Source organism: Dromaius novaehollandiae, chromosome 15, assembly GCF_036370855.1.
Source record: "Dromaius novaehollandiae isolate bDroNov1 chromosome 15, bDroNov1.hap1, whole genome shotgun sequence".
NCBI classification, from domain to species: domain Eukaryota; kingdom Metazoa; phylum Chordata; class Aves; order Casuariiformes; family Dromaiidae; genus Dromaius; species Dromaius novaehollandiae.
The window spans coordinates 14,221,151-14,243,162 of record NC_088112.1 but is presented as its reverse complement, the minus strand read 5'-3'; the positions used below and the strand labels follow the sequence as shown (position 1 = coordinate 14,243,162).

Sequence of the window (22,012 nt, the reverse complement as noted above, 5' to 3'; positions counted from 1 at the left end):
CAGAAGCCCTGACGGACGCTTGCTCAGCAGGAGAGGCTGGCCTTGTCCTACACAGTGAACACCCTCTCCAGAGCACACGGCCAGACAGCAGGTCTCAGGCCCAGGCTCAGGCTGTGCTTTGCAGCCATGTCCATAGTTTGCTAGAGAAGCAGAGGAGCTGTGAAGTCAGCATGTGTAGGAAGAAAGGGGGATCTGAGGAACCGGAGAGGAGGGTGCACGCCTTGCCATGCACGCAGGCACCGCACCAGGTCCCTGAGCACCCAGAGGGTAAAAGGCCACTTTCGCTATAAATGAACAAGGGGACTGTTTGGGAAGACCTGGAGCTGTGTGCGGGTGAGTTTGAATGCATTGTCCTGCTGCTGCCCCATGCTAGTCTGCTGGGGACCTGGCCTGCCCTCACGGCTGGGCCCCACGCACACTGCTCACACTGCTCCTCCAAGGTGGCTTGGACACTCCACACTGGCAGTGGCAGCACCACCTGATGTGCCTGGGCTCAGCTGAGCAACCCTGGCAATGGGACGTGCACGTTCAGGCAGATGGAACGACAGAGACCCACGTGTTCCTCCTTGCCAGGAGCAACAAGGGACACTGGCTTAGCAAGCGGCTTTAATCCGAGGGCAGACACTACCACCATGAAGGACACGAATCTAGGCCTTGGGTTCACCCGCAGGGAGTGATGATGGGGTGGGCACCCCTCAAATACAGCACAGAGCTGCTGCAGCATGGTAAGGGGCCCCACAGCAGAGATGGGGTGAGGCGGGGAGCCCTGAGAGGTCCCTTGGCCCACTGCTCCATGGTGTAGGCCAGTCCTGAACGCATGATGGCCCTCTCTGAGGACCTTCCGTTCCTGCATTTCCACCCACAGCCGGCACTGCCCTGGCTCTGCACTGATGGGAAGGCATGCGACTTACCCACAGCAACCTGACACTGTGCATACCCAAGCCCCTCCACAACCTTCCCCCAAACTTGCTGCCCCTTGCTGGGACTAAGGCAGGAGCATGCACAGTGCAGGGGCTCCTGCCCTACCTGCATGGCTGACCATCTCCACCTGCCAGACCCCATCTGTCACATCCCCAGGGCTCTCGGGGTTTGCATAAGCACAGAGCCTGGCCTGCCACCTCTGGGCATCTCTGCAGCTGGCCCAAGCCCTGGGGACTCCCCACAGTGCCCAGTGCCCCACAGAGAGCAGCCCACTGGGACAGTGGGGCTGCACCACCTCACTGGGCATCCCTTCCCCAGCGGGATGACAGCACGGGGGGCTCCGCATGTGCTGCTGGCTCAGCCCTCAGCATCAGGCAGCAGAAGGGAGCACCTGGGAGCATGAAACAAGTGAGCTAGGACAGCCCTTGGTAGGCACTTGCACGACGTGGGCCTGGAGATGGGGTCGGAACAATGCAGATCTCTCCCTGGCCTTGCTCAAGCACTGCTCAGGTGGAGCAGGTGGTGGCAGCTGGACTCCTGCTCATGCCTGAAGCTGAGGCGGCCATAGTGAACGTGGTTCAGGCTCTTCAACTACTGGAGGAAGAATATGATCATGCCACCTGCGTTCACATACATGTCCTGCCAAGGGCAAGTGCATGCTTCAGACTTGCTGCTTAGGGTGATCTGAGCCCCATGACTGATGTGGGGGTCTCTCCCCATCTGACTTGCCTCCCTCCCCATACCCTATGGCTCTCCTCTCAGGCACAGTCCTGAGGGTCCTGGTGTGAATCCTAGCACCGTGGTGGCTCTCTACTGTCTCTGAGCAGAGATGCCAGCTGCTCTGACAGTCCAAACGAGGCAGCAACGTTTGCTGTTGGCCCACCAGCATCCACGCAACAGCCTGGTGCTGGCCAGGAGCCCCATAATCTACCATTGCTGCAGCCAGCCCAGCCCAGCAGGTGGGTACAGGAGGAAAAACAGCAAGCTGGACTCCCGATATGTGCTTAGGGCCTGGGGGCAAGGCAGGGAAAGAGGTCAGCCGAGACAGCAGCATTAACACTGCAGATCCCCGTGGAGCGAGGCTGGATCTTCAACAATGCAGCTGAGAACAGCATTTGGCCCTAATGGCCCACAAACCTGCCATCTCCCTTTGCAAATGGGGATGAACATACCAGGATGACAAGGATGTTTCTTTGCAGGAATATCTCATGTGCTACTGGTGTACTGGGGCCATTGTCAGCTTCTGCAGTGATCTGAGAGAACAAGTAGAGCAGAGCTGACATGAGACAAAAAAAAAAAGAAAGAAAGCCAGTGACAGGCAGCTTTCCCTGCTGCTGGGATTCCCCACACCAGGCCATTTCTAGTGGAAGGGCCTGAGCTCTCGCCTCCCAACCAGAGCTGTTCAAGTTCAGCATTAGCAAACACTCAGAGGACCTTTTCTGCACAGGACCGTTAAAAGTTACTGCTGCAAAAGCCCTTGGCTGTGACAGAGTCTCAGGTGTCAGCATGACCTGTCCCTTTGGTACATAGACCTCATGCTCAAGGGAGGAAGCTGATGTCTGCAGCAGGCCCCTGCTCAGCTCACTTGGATCTACCTATGATCTGCAGAGGGTTGAAAGTGTGACAGCCGGTACCTTTAGAGACATCAGCAACATTGTCCCCAGGTGAGTGTCTGACAGAGGAATGAAGATTGAGGATACCAGAGGAGGCAAAAGAGCTAAATAAAAAGATTATAACTACCTCTTAAGAGAGGGCTAGGTTATGGGCCGATAAGATATGGGCGAGGGTTAAGTAAAGAGCTAGGATTAAGGTAAGGGTTAGGAGAGAGAGAAAGCGCAGAGGCCCAGGTGGAGTGGGGCTGCAAAGGGCATGCCAAAGGAAAGGTGGGGCTGCAGCAAGGCTGAGTGCAGGGCACCTTTTTTGTCAGGGCCACCAATGGTGCTGCCGGGTTGCGGTTCGGGCCCCGCCTGAGACGAGATTTAGGATTAGGGTCAGGGTTAGGGTTAGGGTTAGGGTTAGGAGAGAGAGAAAGCGCAGAGGCCCAGGTGGAGTGGGGCTGCAAAGGGCATGCCAAAGGAAAGGTGGGGCTGCAGCAAGGCTGAGTGCAGGACAACTCTTTTGTCAGGGCCACCAATGGGGCTGCTGGTCTGCGGTTTGGGCCCCGCCTGAGACGAGATTTAGGGTTAGGGTTAGGGTTAGGAGAGAGAGAAAACGCAGAGGCCCAGGTGGAGTGGGGCTGCAAAGGGCATGCCAAAGGAAAGGTGGGGCTGCAGCAAGGCTGAGTGCAGGGCAACTCTTTTGTCAGGGCCACGAATGGGGCTGTCGGGCTGCGGTTCGGGCCAGCCTGAGGCGAGATTTAGGGTTAGGGTTAGGGTTAGGGTTAGGGTTAGGGTTAGGGTTAGGGTTAGGAGAGAGAGAAAGTGCAGAGGCCCAGGTGGAGTGGGGCTGCAAAGGGCATGCCAAAGGAAAGGTGGGGCTGCAGCAAGGCTGAGTGCAGGACAACTTTTTTGTCAGGGCCACGAATGGGGCTGCTGGGCTGCGGTTCGGGCCCCGCCTGAGACGAGATTTAGGGTTAGGGTTAGGGTTAGGGTTAGGGTTAGGGTTAGGGTTAGGGTTAGGAGAGAGAGAAAGTGCAGAGGCCCAGGTGGAGTGGGGCTGCAAAGGGCATGCCAAAGGAAAGGTGGGGCTGCAGCAAGGCTGAGTGCAGGGCACCTTTATTGTCAGGGCACCGAATGGGGCTGCTGGGCTGCGTTTTGGGCCCTCCTGACGCGAGATTTAGGGTTAGGGTTAGGGTTACGGTTACGGTTAGGGTTAGGGTTAGGGTTAGGGTTAGGAGAGAGAGAAAGCGCAGAGGCCCAGGTGGAGTGGGGCTGCAAAGGGCATGCTAAAGGAAAGGTGGGGCTGCAGCAAGGCTGAGTGCAGGGCAACTCTTTTGCCAGGGCCACCAATGGGGCTGCTGGGCTGCGGTTTGGGCCCCGCCTGAGGCGAGATTTAGGGTTAGGGTTAGGGTTAGGTTTAGGAGAGAGAGAAAGCGCAGAGGCCCAGGTGGAGTGGGGCTGCAAAGGGCATGCCAAAGGAAAGGTGGGGCTGCAGCAAGACTGAGTGCAGGGCACCTTTATTGTCAGGGCCACCAATGGGGCTGCTGGGCTGCGGTTTGGGCCTGCCTGATGCGAGATCTAGGCCTAGGCTTTAGGGTTAGGGTTAGGAGAGAGAGAAAGCGCAGAGGCCCAGGTGGAGTGGGGCTGCAAAAGGCATGCCAAAGGAAAGGTGGGGCTGCAGCAAGGCTGAGTGCAGGGCAATGATTTTGTCGGGGCCACGAATGCGGCTGCTGGGCTGCGGTTCGAGCCCTGCCTGAGGTGAGATTTAGGGTTAGGGTCAGGGTTAGGAGAGAGAGAAAGTGCAGAGGCCCAGGTGGAGTGGGGCTGCAAAGGGCATGCCAAAGGAAAGGTGGTGCTGCAGCAAGACTGAGTGCAGGGCATCTTTTTTGTCAGGGCCACCAGTGGGGCTGCTGGGCTGCGGTTTGGGTCCCGCCTGAGACGAGATTTAGGGTTAGGGTCAGGGTTAGGCTTAGGGTTAGGGTTAGGAGAGAGAGAAAGCGCAGAGGCCCAGGTGCAGTGGGGCTGCAAAGGGCATGCCAAAGGAAAGGTGGGGCTGCAGCAAGGCTGAGTGCAGGACAACTTTTTTGCCAGGGCCACGAATTGGGCTGCCGGGCTGCGTTTTGGGCCAGCCTGAGGCGAGATTTAGGGTTAGGGTTAGGGTTAGGGTTAGGAGAGAGAGAAAGCGCAGAGGCCCAGGTGGAGTGGGGCTGCAAAAGGCATGCCAAAGGAAAGGTGGGGCTGCAGCAAGGCTGAGTGCAGGGCACCTTTTTTGTCAGGGCCACCAATGGTGCTGCTGGGCTGCGGTTCGGGCCCCGCCTGAGGCGAGATTTAGGGTTAGAGTTACGGTTAGGGTTAGGGTTAGGGTTAGGTTTAGGAGAGAGAGAAAGCGCAGAGGCCCAGGTGGAGTGGGGCTGCAAAGGGCATGCCAAAGGAAAGGTGGGGCTGCAGCAAGGCTGAGTGCAGGACAACTTTTTTGTCAGGGCCACCAATGGTGCTGCTGGGCTGCGGTTCGGGCCCCGCCTGAGGCGAGATTTAGGGTTAGGGTTAGGGTTAGGGTTAGGAGAGAGAGAAAGCGCAGAGGCCCAGGTGGAGTGGGGCTGCAAAGGGCATGCCAAAGGAAAGGTGGGGCTGCAGCAAGGCTGAGTGCAGGGCAACTTTTTTGCCAGGGCCACGCATGGGGCTGCCGGGCTGCGTTTTGGGCCCTCCTGACGCGAGATTTAGGGTTAGAGTTAGGGTTAGGTTTAGGAGAGAGAGAAAGCGCAGAGGCCCAGGTGGAGTGGGGCTGCAAAGGGCATGCCAGAGGAAAGGTGGGGCTGCAGCAAGGCTGAGTGCAGGGCAACTCTTTTGTCAGGGCCACCAATGGGGCTGCTGGGCTGCGTTTTGGGCCTGCCTGATGCGAGATCTAGGCCTAGGCTTTAGGGTTAGGGTTAGGAGAGAGAGAAAGCGCAGAGGCCCAGGTGGAGTGGGGCTGCAAAGGGCATGCCAAAGGAAAGGTGGGGCTGCAGCAAGGCTGAGTGCAGGACAACTTTTTTGTCAGGACCACCAATGGGGCTGCTGGGCTGCGGTTTGGGCCCCGCCTGAGGCTAGATTTAGGGTTAGGGTTAGGGTTAGGAGAGAGAGAAAGCGCAGAGGCCCAGGTGGAGTGGGGCTGCAAAGGGCATGCCAGAGGAAAGGTGGGGCTGCAGCAAGACTGATGGCAGGGCACCTTTTTCTTCAGGGCCACGAATGGGGCTGCCGGGCAGCGGTTCGGGCCCCACCTGAGACGAGATTTAGGGTTAGGGTCAGGGTTAGGGTTAGGGTTAGGGTTAGGGTTAGGGTTAGGGTTAGGAGAGAGAGAAAGCGCAGAGGCCCAGGTGGAGTGGGGCTGCAAAGGGCATGCCAAAGGAAAGGTGGGGCTGCAGCAAGGCTGAGTGCAGGACAACTTTTTTGTCAGGGCCACCAATGGTGCTGCTGGGCTGCGGTTCGGGCCCCGCCTGAGGCGAGATTTAGGGTTAGGGTCAGGGTTAGGGTTAGGGTTAGGGTTAGGAGAGAGAGAAAGCGCAGAGGCCCAGGTGGAGTGGGGCTGCAAAGGGCATGCCAAAGGAAAGGTGGGGCTGCAGCAAGACTGAGTGCAGGGCACCTTTTTTGTCAGGGCCACCAATGGGGCTGCTGGTCTGCGGTTTGGGCCCCGCCTGAGACGAGATTTAGGGTTAGGGTCAGGGTTAGGCTTAGGGTTAGGGTTAGGAGAGAGAGAAAGCGCAGAGGCCCAGGTGGAGTGGGGCTACAAAGGGCATGCCAAAGGAAAGGTGGGGCTGCAGCAAGGCTGAGTGCAGGGCACCTTTTTTGTCAGGGCCACCAATGGTGCTGCCGGGTTGCGGTTCGGGCCCCGCCTGAGACGAGATTTAGGATTAGGGTCAGGGTTAGGGTTAGGGTTAGGGTTAGGAGAGAGAGAAAGCGCAGAGGCCCAGGTGGAGTGGGGCTGCAAAGGGCATGCCAAAGGAAAGGTGGGGCTGCAGCAAGGCTGAGTGCAGGACAACTCTTTTGTCAGGGCCACCAATGGGGCTGCTGGGCTGCGGTTTGGGCCCCGCCTGAGACGAGATTTAGGGTTAGGGTTAGGGTTAGGAGAGAGAGAAAGCGCAGAGGCCCAGGTGGAGTGGGGCTGCAAAGGGCATGCCAAAGGAAAGGTGGGGCTGCAGCAAGGCTGAGTGCAGGGCAACTCTTTTGTCAGGGCCACGAATGGGGCTGTCGGGCTGCGGTTCGGGCCAGCCTGAGGCGAGATTTAGGGTTAGGGTTAGGGTTAGGGTTAGGGTTAGGGTTAGGGTTAGGGTTAGGGTTAGGAGAGAGAGAAAGCGCAGAGGCCCAGGTGCAGTGGGGCTGCAAAAGGCATGCCAAAGGAAAGGTGGGGCTGCAGCAAGGCTGAGTGCAGGGCACCTTTATTGTCAGGGCACCGAATGGGGCTACCAGGCTGCGGCTCGGGTCCCGCCTGAGGCGAGATTTAGGGTTAGGGTTAGGGTTACGGTTACGGTTAGGGTTAGGGTTAGGGTTAGGGTTAGGAGAGAGAGAAAGCGCAGAGGCCCAGGTGGAGTGGGGCTGCAAAGGGCATGCTAAAGGAAAGGTGGGGCTGCAGCAAGGCTGAGTGCAGGGCAACTCTTTTGCCAGGGCCACCAATGGGGCTGCTGGGCTGCGGTTTGGGCCCCGCCTGAGGCGAGATTTAGGGTTAGCGTTAGGGTTAGGTTTAGGAGAGAGAGAAAGCGCAGAGGCCCAGGTGGAGTGGGGCTGCAAAGGGCATGCCAAAGGAAAGGTGGGGCTGCAGCAAGACTGAGTGCAGGGCAACTCTTTTGTCAGGGCCACCAATGGGGCTGCTGGGCTGCGTTTTGGGCCTGCCTGACGCGAGATATAGGCTTAGGCTTTAGGGTTAGGGTTAGGAGAGAGAGAAAGCGCAGAGGCCCAGGTGGAGTGGGGCTGCAAAGGGCATGCCAAAGGAAAGGTGGGGCTGCAGCAAGACTGAGTGCAGGACAACTTTTTTGTCAGGGCCACCAATGGGGCTGCTGGGCTGCGGTTTGGGCCTGCCTGATGCGAGATCTAGGCCTAGGCTTTAGGGTTACGGTTAGGAGAGAGAGAAAGCGCAGAGGCCCAGGTGGAGTGGGGCTGCAAAAGGCATGCCAAAGGAAAGGTGGGGCTGCAGCAAGGCTGAGTGCAGGGCAACTCTTTTGTCGGGGCCACGAATGCGGCTGCTGGGCTGCGGTTCGAGCCCTGCCTGAGGTGAGATTTAGGGTTAGGGTCAGGGTTAGGAGAGAGAGAAAGTGCAGAGGCCCAGGTGGAGTGGGGCTGCAAAGGGCATGCCAAAGGAAAGGTGGTGCTGCAGCAAGACTGAGTGCAGGGCATCTTTTTTGTCAGGGCCACCAGTGGGGCTGCTGGGCTGCGGTTTGGGTCCCGCCTGAGACGAGATTTAGGGTTAGGGTTAGGGTTAGGGTTAGGGTTAGGGTTAGGAGAGAGAGAAAGCGCAGAGGCCCAGGTGCAGTGGGGCTGCAAAGGGCATGCCAAAGGAAAGGTGGGGCTGCAGCAAGGCTGAGTGCAGGACAACTTTTTTGCCAGGGCCACGAATTGGGCTGCCGGGCTGCGTTTTGGGCCAGCCTGAGGCGAGATTTAGGGTTAGGGTTAGGGTTAGGGTTAGGAGAGAGAGAAAGCGCAGAGGCCCAGGTGGAGTGGGGCTGCAAAGGGCATGCCAAAGGAAAGGTGGGGCTGCAGCAAGGCTGAGTGCAGGGCAACTTTTTTGCCAGGGCCACGCATGGGGCTGCCAGGCTGCGTTTTGGGCCCTCCTGACGCGAGATTTAGGGTTAGAGTTAGGGTTAGGTTTAGGAGAGAGAGAAAGCGCAGAGGCCCAGGTGGAGTGGGGCTGCAAAGGGCATGCCAGAGGAAAGGTGGGGCTGCAGCAAGGCTGAGTGCAGGGCAACTCTTTTGTCAGGGCCACCAATGGGGCTGCTGGGCTGCGGTTTGAGCCCCGCCTGAGGCTAGATTTAGGGTTAGGGTTAGGGTTAGGAGAGAGAGAAAGCGCAGAGGCCCAGGTGGAGTGGGGCTGCAAAGGGCATGCCAGAGGAAAGGTGGGGCTGCAGCAAGACTGAGTGCAGGGCACCTTTTTCTTCAGGGCCACGAATGGGGCTGCCGGGCTGCGGCTCGGGTCCCGCCTGAGGCGAGATTTAGGGTTAGGGTTAGGGTTAGGGTTAGGGTTACGGTTAGGGTTAGGGTTACGGTTACGGTTACGGTTAGGAGAGAGAGAAAGCGCAGAGGCCCAGGTGGAGTGGGGCTGCAAAGGGCATGCCAAAGGAAAGGTGGGGCTGCAGCAAGGCTGAGTGCAGGGCACCTTTATTGTCAGGGCATCGAATGGGGCTACCAGGCTGCGGCTCGGGTCCCGCCTGAGGCGAGATTTAGGGTTAGGGTTAGGGTTAGGGTTAGGGTTAGGGTTAGGGTTAGGGTTAGGAGAGAGAGAAAGCGCAGAGGCCCAGGTGGAGTCGGGCTGCAAAGGGCATGCTAAAGGAAAGGTGGGGCTGCAGCAAGGCTGAGTGCAGGGCAATGATTTTGTCGGGGCCACGAATGCGGCTGCTGGGCTGCGGTTCGAGCCCTGCCTGAGGTGAGATTTAGGGTTAGGGTTAGGGTTAGGAGAGAGAGAAAGTGCAGAGGCCCAGGTGGAGTGGGGCTGCAAAGGGCATGCCAAAGGAAAGGTGGGGCTGCAGCAAGACTGAGTGCAGGGCAACTTTTTTGTCAGGGCCACCAGTGGGGCTGCTGGGCTGCGGTTTGGGCCCCGCCTGAGACGAGATTTAGGGTTAGGGTCAGGGTTACGGTTAGGGTTAGGGTTAGGAGAGAGAGAAAGCGCAGAGGCCCAGGTGGAGTGGGGCTGCAAAAGGCATGCCAAAGGAAAGGTGGGGCTGCAGCAAGGCTGAGTGCAGGGCACCTTTTTTGTCAGGGCCACCAATGGTGCTGCTGGGCTGCGGTTCGGGCCCCGCCTGAGGCGAGATTTAGGGTTAGGTTTAGGAGAGAGAGAAAGCGCAGAGGCCCAGGTGGAGTGGGGCTACAAAGGGCATGCCAAAGGAAAGGTGGGGCTGCAGCAAGGCTGATGGCAGGGCAACTTTTTTGTCAGGGCCACCAATGGGGCTGCTGGGCTGCGGTTCGGGCCCCGCCTGAGGCGAGATTTAGGGTTAGAGTTAGGAGAGAGAGAAAGCGCAGAGGCCCAGGTGGAGTGGGGCTGCAAAGGGCATGCCAGAGGAAAGGTGGGGCTGCAGCAAGGCTGAGTGCAGGGCAACTTTTTTGTCAGGGCCACCAATGGGGCTGCTGGGCTGCGGTTTGGGCCCCGCCTGAGGCGAGATTTAGGGTTAGGGTTAGGGTTAGGGTTAGGAGAGAGAGAAAGCGCAGAGGCCCAGGTGGAGTGGGGCTGCAAAGGGCATGCCAAAGGAAAGGTGGGGCTGCAGCAAGGCTGAGTGCAGGACAACTTTTTTGTCAGGGCCACCAATGGTGCTGCTGGGCTGCGGTTCGGGCCCCGCCTGAGGCGAGATTTAGGGTTAGGGTTAGGGTTAGGGTTAGGAGAGAGAGAAAGCGCAGAGGCCCAGGTGGAGTGGGGCTGCAAAGGGCATGCCAGAGGAAAGGTGGGGCTGCAGCAAGGCTGAGTGCAGGGCAACTCTTTTGTCAGGGCCACCAATGGGGCTGCTGGGCTGCGTTTTGGGCCTGCCTGATGCGAGATCTAGGCCTAGGCTTTAGGGTTAGGGTTAGGAGAGAGAGAAAGCGCAGAGGCCCAGGTGGAGTGGGGCTGCAAAGGGCATGCCAAAGGAAAGGTGGGGCTGCAGCAAGGCTGAGTGCAGGACAACTTTTTTGTCAGGACCACCAATGGGGCTGCTGGGCTGCGGTTTGGGCCCCGCCTGAGGCGAGATTTAGGGTTAGGGTTAGGGTTAGGAGAGAGAGAAAGCGCAGAGGCCCAGGTGGAGTGGGGCTGCAAAGGGCATGCCAAAGGAAAGGTGGGGCTGCAGCAAGGCTGAGTGCAGGGCAACTTTTTTGCCAGGGCCACGCATGGGGCTGCCGGGCTGCGTTTTGGGCCAGCCTGACGCGAGATTTAGGGTTAGGGTTAGGGTTAGGAGAGAGAGAAAGCGCAGAGGCCCAGGTGGAGTGGGGCTGCAAAGGGCATGCCAAAGGAAAGGTGGGGCTGCAGCAAGGCTGAGTGCAGGGCAACTCTTTTGTCAGGGCCTCGAATGGGGCTGCTGGGCTGCGGTTCGGGCCCCGCCTGAGACGAGATTTAGGGTTAGGGTCAGGGTTAGGGCTAGGGTTAGGAGAGAGAGAAAGCGCAGAGGCCCAGGTGGAGTGGGGCTGCAAAGGGCATGCCAAAGGAAAGGTGGGGCTGCAGCAAGGCTGAGTGCAGGGCAATTATTTTGTCAGGGCCTCGAATGGGGCTGATGGGCTGCGGTTCGGGCCCTGCCTGAGGTGAGATTTAGGCTTAGGGTTAGGGTTAGGAGAGAGAGAAAGCGCAGAGGCCCAGGTGCAGTGGGGCTGCAAAGGGCATGCCAAAGGAAAGGTGGGGCTGCAGCAAGACTGATGGCAGGGCAACTCTTTTGTCAGGGCCTCGAGTGGGGCTACCGGGCTGCGGCTCGGGTCCCGCCTGAGGCGAGATTTAGGGTTAGGGTTAGGGTTAGGGTTAGGGTTACGGTTACGGTTAGGAGAGAGAGAAAGCGCAGAGGCCCAGGTGGAGTGGGGCTGCAAAGGGCATGCCAGAGGAAAGGTGGGGCTGCAGCAAGGCTGAGTGCAGGGCAACTTTTTTGTCAGGGCCACCAATGGGGCTGCTGGGCTGCGGTTCGGGCCCCGCCTGAGACGAGATTTAGGGTTAGGGTCAGGGTTAGGGTTAGGGTTAGGGTTAGGAGAGAGAGAAAGCGCAGAGGCCCAGGTGGAGTGGGGCTGCAAAGGGCATGCCAAAGGAAAGGTGGGGCTGCAGCAAGGCTGAGTGCAGGGCACCTTTTTTGTCAGGGCCTCGAATGGGGCTGCTGGGCTGCAGTTCGGGCCCTGCCTGAGGCGAGATTTAGGGTTAGGGTTAGGGTTAGGAGAGAGAGAAAGCGCAGGGTCCCAGGTGGAGTGGGGCTGCAAAGGGCATGCCAGAGGAAAGGTGGGGCTGCAGCAAGACTGATGGCAGGGCAACTTTTTTGTCAGGGCCACCAATGGGGCTGTCGGGCTGCGGTTTGGGCCCCGCCTGAGGCGAGATTTAGGGTTAGGGTTAGGGTTAGGGTTAGGAGAGAGAGAAAGCGCAGAGGCCCAGGTGGAGTGGGGCTGCAAAGGGCATGCCAAAGGAAAGGTGGGGCTGCAGCAAGACTGATGGCAGGGCAACTTTTTTGTCAGGGCCTCGAGTGGGGCTACCGGGCTGCGGCTCGGGTCCCGCCTGAGGCGAGATTTAGGGTTAGGCTTAGGGTTAGGGTTAGGGTTACGGTTAGGGTTAGGGTTACGGTTACGGTTACGGTTAGGAGAGAGAGAAAGCGCAGAGGCCCAGGTGGAGTGGGGCTGCAAAGGGCATGCCAGAGGAAAGGTGGGGCTGCAGCAAGGCTGAGTGCAGGGCACCTTTTTTGTCAGGGCCACCAATGGTGCTGCTGGGCTGCGGTTCGGGCCCCGCCTGAGATGAGATTTAGGGTTAGGGTCAGGGTTAGGGTTAGGGTTAGGGTTAGGAGAGAGAGAAAGCGCAGAGGCCCAGGTGGAGTGGGGCTGCAAAGGGCATGCCAAAGGAAAGGTGGGGCTGCAGCAAGACTGAGTGCAGGGCACCTTTTTTGTCAGGGCCACCAATGGGGCTGCTGATCTGCGGTTTGGGCCCCGCCTGAGGCGAGATTTAGGGTTAGGGTTAGGGTTAGGGTTAGAAGAGAGAGAAAGCGCAGAGGCCCAGGTGGAGTGGGGCTGCAAAGGGCATGCCAAAGGAAAGGTGGGGCTGCAGCAAGGCTGAGTGCAGGGCACCTTTTTTGTCAGGGCCACCAATGGGGCTGCTGGGCTGCGGTTCGGGCCCCGCCTGAGACGAGATTTAGGGTTAGGGTCAGGGTTAGGGCTAGGGTTAGGAGAGAGAGAAAGCGCAGAGGCCCAGGTGGAGTGGGGCTGCAAAGGGCATGCCAAAGGAAAGGTGGGGCTGCAGCAAGGCTGAGTGCAGGGCAACTCTTTTGTCAGGGCCACCAATGGTGCTGCCGGGCTGCGGTTCGGGCCCCGCCTGAGACGAGATTTAGGGTTAGGGTCAGGGTTAGGGCTAGGGTTAGGAGAGAGAGAAAGCGCAGAGGCCCAGGTGGAGTGGGGCTGCAAAGGGCATGCCAAAGGAAAGGTGGGGCTGCAGCAAGGCTGAGTGCAGGGCAATTATTTTGTCAGGGCCTCGAATGGGGCTGATGGGCTGCGGTTCGGGCCCTGCCTGAGGTGAGATTTAGGGTTAGGGTTAGGGTTAGGAGAGAGAGAAAGCGCAGGGTCCCAGGTGGAGTGGGGCTGCAAAGGGCATGCCAAAGGAAAGGTGGGGCTGCAGCAAGACTGATGGCAGGGCAACTTTTTTGTCAGGGCCTCCAATGGGGCTGTCGGGCTGCGGTTTGGGCCCCGCCTGAGGCGAGATTTAGGGTTAGGGTTAGGGTTAGGGTTAGGAGAGAGAGAAAGCGCAGAGGCCCAGGTGCAGTGGGGCTGCAAAGGGCATGCCAAAGGAAAGGTGGGGCTGCAGCAAGACTGATGGCAGGGCAACTTTTTTGTCAGGGCCTCGAGTGGGGCTACCGGGCTGCGGCGCGGGTCCCGCCTGAGGTGAGATTTAGGGTTAGGGTTAGGGTTAGGGTTAGGGTTACGGTTAGGGTTAGGGTTAGGGTTACGGTTACGGTTAGGAGAGAGAGAAAGCGCAGAGGCCCAGGTGGAGTGGGGCTGCAAAGGGCATGCCAGAGGAAAGGTGGGGCTGCAGCAAGGCTGAGTGCAGGACAACATTTTTGTCAGGGCCACCAATGGTGCTGCTGGGCTGCGGTTCGGGCCCCGCCTGAGGCGAGATTTAGGGTTAGGGTCAGGGTTAGGGTTAGGGTTAGGGTTAGGAGAGAGAGAAAGCGCAGAGGCCCAGGTGGAGTGGGGCTGCAAAGGGCATGCCAAAGGAAAGGTGGGGCTGCAGCAAGGCTGAGTGCAGGACAACTTTTTTGTCAGGGCCACCAATGGTGCTGCTGGGCTGCGGTTCGGGCCCCGCCTGAGGCGAGATTTAGGGTTAGGGTCAGGGTTAGGGTTAGGAGAGAGAGAAAGCGCAGAGGCCCAGGTGCAGTGGGGCTGCAAAGGGCATGCCAAAGGAAAGGTGGGGCTGCAGCAAGGCTGAGTGCAGGGCAATTATTTTGTCAGGGCCTCGAATGGGGCTGCTGGGCTGCAGTTCGGGCCCTGCCTGAGGCGAGATTTAGGGTTAGGGTTAGGGTTAGGAGAGAGAGAAAGCGCAGAGGCCCAGGTGGAGTGGGGCTGCAAAGGGCATGCCAAAGGAAAGGTGGGGCTGCAGCAAGACTGATGGCAGGGCAACTTTTTTGTCAGGGCCACCAATGGGGCTGTCGGGCTGCGGTTTGGGCCCCGCCTGAGGCGAGATTTAGGGTTAGGCTTAGGGTTAGGGTTAGGGTTACGGTTAGGGTTAGGGTTACGGTTACGGTTACGGTTAGGAGAGAGAGAAAGCGCAGAGGCCCAGGTGGAGTGGGGCTGCAAAGGGCATGCCAAAGGAAAGGTGGGGCTGCAGCAAGGCTGAGTGCAGGGCACCTTTTTTGTCAGGGCCACCAATGGTGCTGCTAGTCTGCGGTTCGGGCCCCGCCTGAGGCGAGCTCTAGGGTTACGGTTAGGTGTAGGGTTAGGGTTAGGAGAGAGAGAAAGCGCAGAGGCCCAGGTGGAGTGGGGCTGCAAAGGGCATGCCAAAGGAAAGGTGGGGCTGCAGCAAGGCTGAGTGCAGGACAACTTTTTTGTCAGGCCCACGAAAGGTGCTGCTAGTCTGCGGTTCGGGCCCCGCCTGAGGCGAGCTCTAGGGTTACGGTTAGGTGTAGGGTTAGGGTTAGGAGAGAGAGAAAGCGCAGAGGCCCAGGTGGAGTGGGGCTGCAAAGGGCATGCCAAAGGAAAGGTGGGGCTGCAGCAAGACTGATGGCAGGGCACCTTTTTTGTCAGGGCCACCAATGGGGCTGCTGATCTGCGGTTTGGGCCCCGCCTGAGGCGAGATTTAGGGTTAGGGTTAGGGTTAGGGTTAGAAGAGAGAGAAAGCGCAGAGGCCCAGGTGGAGTGGGGCTGCAAAGGGCATGCCAAAGGAAAGGTGGGGCTGCAGCAAGGCTGAGTGCAGGGCAACTCTTTTGTCAGGGCCACCAATGGGGCTGCTGGTCTGCGGTTTGGGCCCCGCCTGAGGCGAGATTTAGGGTTAGGGTTAGGGTTAGGGTTAGAAGAGAGAGAAAGCGCAGAGGCCCAGGTGGAGTGGGGCTGCAAAGGGCATGCCAAAGGAAAGGTGGGGCTGCAGCAAGGCTGAGTGCAGGACAACTCTTTTGTCAGGGCCTCGAATGGGGCTGCTGGGCTGCGGTTTGGGCCCCGCCTGAGGCGAGATTTAGGGTTAGGGTTAGGGTTAGGAGAGAGAGAAAGCGCAGAGGCCCAGGTGGAGTGGGGCTGCAAAGGGCATGCCAAAGGAAAGGTGGGGCTGCAGCAAGGCTGAGTGCAGGGCAACTTTTTTGTCAGGGCCACGAATGGTGCTGCTAGTCTGCGTTTTGGGCCAGCCTGACGCGAGATCTAGGCTTAGGATTAGGGTTAGGGTTAGGAGAGAGAGAAAGCGCAGAGGCCCAGGTGGAGTGGGGCTGCAAAGGGCATGCCAAAGGAAAGGTGGGGCTGCAGCAAGGCTGAGTGCAGGACAACTTTTTTGTCAGGGCCACCAATGGGGCTGCTGGGCTGCGTTTTGGGCCCCGCCTGAGACGAGATTTAGCGTTAGGGTCAGGGTTAGGGTTAGGGTTAGGGTTAGGAGAGAGAGAAAGTGCAGAGGCCCAGGTGGAGTGGGGCTGCAAAGGGCATGCCAAAGGAAAGGTGGGGCTGCAGCAAGGCTGAGTGCAGGGCAATTATTTTGTCAGGGCCACCAATGGGGCTGTCAGGCTGCGGTTTGGGCCCCGCCTGAGGCGAGATTCAGGGTTAGGGTTAGGGTTAGGTAGCTTTAGGGTAAGGGTTACGTTTAGGATTAGAAGATAGAGAAAACCTAGAGGCCAAGGTGGAGTGGGGGCTGCAAATGCATGCCAAAGAAAAGGTGGGGCTGCAGCAAGACTGATGGCAGGGCAGTCTTCTGGTCAGGGCCACGATTGCGGCTGCTGGGCCGCGGTTTGGGCCCCGCCTGAGGCAAGATTTAGGTTTAGGGTAAGGGTTAGGGTTAGGAGAGAGAGAAAGCGCAGAGGCCCAGGTAAAGCTGGCCTCCTGTCCCTTGTGCACTTCAGTGCAGGTCCTTGCGCATTGAATGACCAACAGGGTATGAATGGCATGGTGTCGGCTGTACCTTCGCTTGCATCTATTGTGCATTCTCCCTCATTAGCTGTTTCTCAGTAGCAGCGGGGATCAGGATGTCACAGGACCGCTCCAGGACAGTGCTCTGCTTTTGGGAATCCAGCTCTTGTGCCATGGCCCTGGAGTGAGAAGGACAGCCATGTGTTGGGCTTGCCTGGCATCATTCAGCACTGCCCTCGGAGCTGGGCTCTGCAGGAGATGGGCGCAGCCCCCCTTTATGAATGTTTTGGAGACAAGCACCCACCCTCACCTGCTAGGTGCATGGGCTGGTCTCACCTCACCTGCTTGTGATCTTCCATCTCCTTGGGGTTAGTCCTGCTGAGACTGCAAATAGCCTTGTTGGTCTCCCTAGCTCAGAGGCAGTGGCGTCCATGCTGGTGCAGGTACCCCATGCTGTAGTGCCCCACTGCACCAAAACCCTACAACAATGCAGAGCACAGGGCTCCCTCCAAGCAGGAGAGGGAGGTCATGGGGACAGATACTGTAAACTGCCCACTGCTCTGAAAACAGGTCCCGATACAGGAGCCTGAGCTGAGAAACAGAAGCAGAAACCCCCCTATCTAGTCCCTGGCAAATGTTTTGGCTGGATGGCGGCTCGGATCTGGCAGGACTGAGACCTTCTTAGCCAGTTACAGCACTGTGAAAAGCAGGCCCCATGGGACAAAGTCTCCCAGCTCTGCCCTTCTCTACCACCTCCAGAGAAGCTGGATGTGATGCCCCAAATCCTCATGTTGTTCAGGGTCTAAGAGCTGTTCTCAGTTAGCAAACAGACCCAGTGAGAAACACAGTCCCTTGGTGGGCACCATGCAGCATCCAGGTACAACCCGGGCAGCCCTCCCGCACCTCACGTGTGTGCAGCCAGCTGCAGAGGTACGAGCAGAAGGAAGGGCTATGCAGGTAGCTTGGCTTTTCACATAGGAACAGCTGTTTTGCAGTGTATGCCCCGAAGCGTTTGCTGGCTTGCTACAGGTCCTAAAAGCAAAGCTGGTTCCTGACACTGCAAAAACATCTCCCAAACAAAGCAAAATTATAAACATAAGTAGCCAAGGCCTTCATCCTTCTCATTCTCTGCAACATCAGCAAAGCAGAGGGACCTTGGGAAAGGGAAAGGATGAGCAAAGGCAGGGCAATTCCTGGAGGCACCAGCTCTGGGTGCAAGCTCAGTGCAAAGCCTCCTTCTCCATTGCAGAGAGCTGTGCTGGGGAGCAAGCGACTGGAGGAAAGCATCGCACCACCAGGTAGCCCAGCTGCAGAGTGCCAGGAGCAGATGTCAGCCACCCAGATCCCAGCTTATTTGTTCCTCCAAAGAGAGGGAAATGCAGGAAACGCTGACAGCCATTTGTGGCAATACCCATGGTGGCTCAGCAGTTATCAGGGCAGCAGTGCCTGGCGGAGAGCAGGAGCTCTTGGAAATACAGCAGGGGGAAGCACCTTACCACAGTTTGGGAACAGGCCCCAGGCTGCAGGAAGGAAAGCCCTGCCCAGGAGAAGAAGGGAAAGGCAGGGCCAGCACCCTGGGTGTCCCCCTGAGCTCCCAGCCCTCAGGCTGAGGCAGGGACCTGACTCGCTTCAGCCAACCGGAGTGAGACAGGACCCACAAGGCACCCAGAGGAGATGGGGGCTGCACTCTCAGGTAGGATCTTCACAGCAGGTAACATCAGAGCTCGCCTGTGGCTGAGTTGGGAGATGATAGAAATACAAAGTTGTCACTGGTGTCAGCTCATTCCACCCAGCCTGGCAGAGCTCCCCGCATCCTGCCACCTCTTCACTCAGTCCTACTGCAGACAAGGGCCAGCAGCAGCTTCTGTGTTACAAGCATTTTTAGACTCAATGGCTAGAGAGAAATCCTGGAAATGCCTGTGCAGTGTGAGCAATCCTGCAGCCTAACCTCTGTGTGCAGCAGGTCTGAAAAACTGCCCTAAGGAGTGCTAGCTGGCGCTATGCATCCCTCTGCACCAAAACCCACAGAGACCGGATTTGTACAAACACTGGATGTTACCTGGAGATAGGCTGACTGTGAAAGGTCTCCTGGAAAGTAGAGGCAGAAAGATCCCAAGAAAGCACCATCCCCAGAGCTGCAGCCGGGCTGGGCACTTACCTGCACCACAAAGGTCTTGCCGGGGAGCCTGGGCTCAGGCCGATGTGTCCATGCAGTGCGTGCTGGTGATGTAGTCTTCAGTGCCATGCAGAACCCCGTGCCCAGTGGTGGGGCGCCCATGGAACCCCCCACGGCTAACGGGCTTTCCTGTCACACAGACCTGGGCATTGATACCCTGCAGGATCAGGCAAGGAAGAGTGAAAGTTGAAGTCTCACATGGTACAAGGTGCCTGAGCTTACCCAGTACCCCAGCATGGGGTGGAGGCATCAGCTATCCAGCACATCACCCAGTCCCCAGTACTGACATCTGGGGCCAGTCCATCAATCCCACGCCTTGTGGAGGTGGAAAACCCACCAGAACCTGTCCTTGCAATTCAATTGCTTTGCTCAAACTGATGAGACATTTTGGGCCAGGTGATTTCCACAGGCTGATCATGTTCCAGGACACACCAACTCTCCTGTCTGAAGCCTGGTGCTGACCATGAACCAAGGTCTCCTCAGCTTCCTTCAGGCATTAACACCTTTGGTTCTTGCAGGGTCTTTGTGATGTCCCTTCCCAGCCTTTCAAGCCAGCAACAAATGCAGAAGCCCTTGCCCCGTGACTAGCATCCTCTGAGTTCTCTGCCACAGGCTGAGGCAGGAAGAAGCTTCACTCCTCCCCATGCCTGTGCCAGATAGCGGGAATCCAGGGGCAATGCCCAGGTCAGAACCTGTTGCTAATGATCAGCAGCACCCATTACCCAACCTGGGCCAGCCCCCCCATGCTTGGTGCTGCCCGAGCTCACCGGGCTTTCCCTGCTCCCATTTCCAACCCTACCATGAGACAGATAAGTGGTGAGCTGACAGCAGTACAGCAGGGCAGTGACCCATGCTGACAGGCAGCATGCAAGAGGCAGTGTCATGCCCTGCCCAGCCGGGCAGCTGCTCTCTGCTCCCCTGCCTGTAAACCACCCACCTCTTACAGAACAGGGATGAAACCGCTCTCACCTATAAATCCCTTCTTGGTCATCTTTATGATAAAATGCCTTATTATTGTCTCTTGCTCATGTGCCTGTGCAAGAACATCAAAATGCAGTTGTTATTGCAGGCCCCCAAGAATAAACTCAGAGCCACGGTAAGGCCCCTGGCAGCTGCCCTGCCCTTCTGCAGGCACAGCCCACGTTATTGTCTCTGAGGCTGTAATATGGCCCGATGCACCCAGGGCATTAATCCCAGCAGCTGAGGATCCTTGCTGCATTGCAAAGGGAGCCATGTGAGCTCTCAGTCCCTTTGCTCACCCCCACCAACCCCTGCGCCAGCACTGCCGGCGGTGGCAGGAGTGTGGCCCCGCCAGATGCGTTCAGCGTGCGTCTGGCTGGGTGCACTGAACCGTAAATCAGAGCTCACCACCCCTCTCTCCCCCGGAGCTGCTTTTCGCAGGCGCTGGGTGAGTGTTACTCATTACAAACGTCTTCTCCCTGCTTGTTGGAGCGCATCACCATGACACACGCAGAGGGGAAGGGCTGTGCAAATGGAGCGTGAGCTGCAGGCCTGCAGCGGGGAAGGAGCTGAAGGAGCTCACTGCGCGTTTCCTCGGATCAGTCTTCACACTCTCCATGGCACCACCAAAAGAAACATCTGAAAGAGACCTGGCAGCCCAGCCAGACATCCTCCACCAGCTCACCTGCTTGCGAGGGCAAGAAGGTGACCACCCCAGTCATGAATCTGCTGGCAAACCCAGGCAAAGGGGCAGCTGATGCCCTGGGAAGGCAAGGGACTGGCAGCCAGGCCCCTGGCACAGGTTGCCTGGCCACACATGGCTCCTTCCACATGATAAGTGGCCTGTGAAGAGCAGCGCCTAAGCCAAGACAAGATACGGCCCCTGAGCCTGTTGCAAACACCACCAGCCAGAGCTGAATCCATGACAACCCAGGAACAGAGACTATTTAAGAAGCATGATGCTTGACACTCCCTGATTAACACGAACCGCCCGGGCTCCCAGCGGTGTGCACTGCAGCCACCGTGAGCCTGGCCCTCGCACATCTGTGCCCGAAGGAACACTCTGCACTTCCACAGCGCTTCTGGTTTTCAAAGCCTCTAACAAGCTCCTCTGACTCACTGTATCACGGCTCCATCCCAAGCCCAAGTCACCAACCGCTTTACATTCCTCTCCCACTTACCTCACTACAGCACATTTGTATGTCATTAATGCAGCCAGGGCTTTTACTTCATCAGCACCAACTGAGCTGCTGAAACAAACCATTGGGAAAAGAGAAAGAAGAAATGAAGAGTACCTGCCTTGTTGCCACAAATGGCACAGAGGAAAGGTAGGAAGGGCTTTGCTTCTTCTGAAACAGCAGCATCTAGTTGCAATAGGTGATCAAAAATCATTCAGCTAGACCTGCTCCTCTGGGTAACCACAATTTTCTAAAAACCAGCCATCCTACAGGGCAGGCCTTTGCTTTGGAGGGCACCTTTGAATAGCCCAGCCATGGCACGGTTAAAGTCTGTGGCTGGCAGTGAGGAGAAGGGGAGCCAAACCCTCTCAGGCTCATAACAACATTAACCGCTTTGAGGTGTGTTTTGGGTATGTTATACCCACAGTGAGTGTATGGTGTTTACAATGCCCACAGGGATGGCCACTAGCCACACTGCTCTTGTGCTCCACTGGAAGCTGGACCAGCCAGGCTGCACCCAAGGCTAGCCAGCTGCACCCATGTCCTGCTGCTGGGTGCATCTAGGGAATGTGTCCCCAAGGCTGGCGGGGCGCAGGCAGGGACCCACGTGCTGCCAGACCAGGGAGCATGGGGATGCTCAGGGCCCAGCCATGGGGGACTCCTCTCTTCTCAGGGTTACACCTTTGCTTTCCGTTTGCCAGCACCACATCCACTCTGGAGCCTGGCCTTTCTGCTCAGCTGCCGCAGGCGCCTGCGGTGCGCTCCTGCAGATCACACGGGAGGCCACGTGTGAATGCAGCGTGGCCATGGAGCAGCCGCTGCAAGCCCCTCACCTTTCTCAGCCAGGTGCGGGAGCGGGGCCAGCCTCAGCCGTGGCCCCCGCACACTCCCCGCTGCGCTGCCCTGCAAACCGTGCTGTTGCTTCCCAGCCCCACAGCTGCTGCGGAAGCCAGGAGCAGGTGAGCCACGGGGCAGAGTATTCCCAGGAAAACCCTTGTGAGGGGCCCTGTCCCCCCAGCACCAGACCGAGGTCAGCACCCACAGACCCACGAGCCGTCCCAGGAGCTGCTTCTGGGAGCCAAAAAGCCCCAAACACTTTGCCCATTTGTGGAGGGGCCGTGCATGCCAGGGTGCCTGTGGCCGCGGAGAGCTGAGCTGTTGCACCCCTGGGGGTGGGTTAGCGGGTCCGTAGCAGGCGATGGGCACCCCGGCCACCCCAGCGAGGGGCAGGATGCCACCGCCAGGCTGTGTGTGCATGCATGCACATGAGTGCTCCTGCGTGCACATGCGTGCACATGCGTGTGCGGCCCCGATGGCGGTGTGCTGCATGCCTGCTGGTGTGGGTGCAGCCAGGCGCGTTCACGTGGCTCTGCCCGTGCGCATGTGGGAGGTGGGGACACAGCGCGGAGGGAGGGGGCTGCCACGCTACCTGCGCCAGCAGCCCCCTCCAGGGAGGGGGAATGAGCTTTTCAGGCGGCTGACTCCTCCAGCACCGTGCGCGGGAGTGCGTTGCCAAGGCGATGGGGACCATCTTACTCATCCTCCTCGCTATTGTTATCCTGCCAGCCCGTGAGGTGCCCGGGTGGGGAGCGGAGGAGGAGGAGGGAGCCAGCCAGGGAGGAAGGCTGCCGGGCGAGAGGGGAAGGGGCCTCCCGCGGCCAGCAGGGCCGCCAACTGGGGAGGGGATAGAAAGATGCTTGGCTGCAAGGTGCCGAAGGGGGAGAGGAGCGCGGGGCCGCTGTGGGGAAGAGCAGCTCCTGGCAGGGCTGAGA

The 22,012-nt window shown here is 58.6% G+C and overlaps 1 pseudogene; it reads right to left on the bottom strand.

Moving 5' to 3' along the window:
- Nucleotides 1-1,416: 1,416 nt before the first annotated feature.
- On the bottom strand, nt 1,417-18,847 carry LOC112996894 (glutamate dehydrogenase 2, mitochondrial-like; annotated as a pseudogene).
- Nucleotides 18,848-22,012: the final 3,165 nt, after the last annotated feature.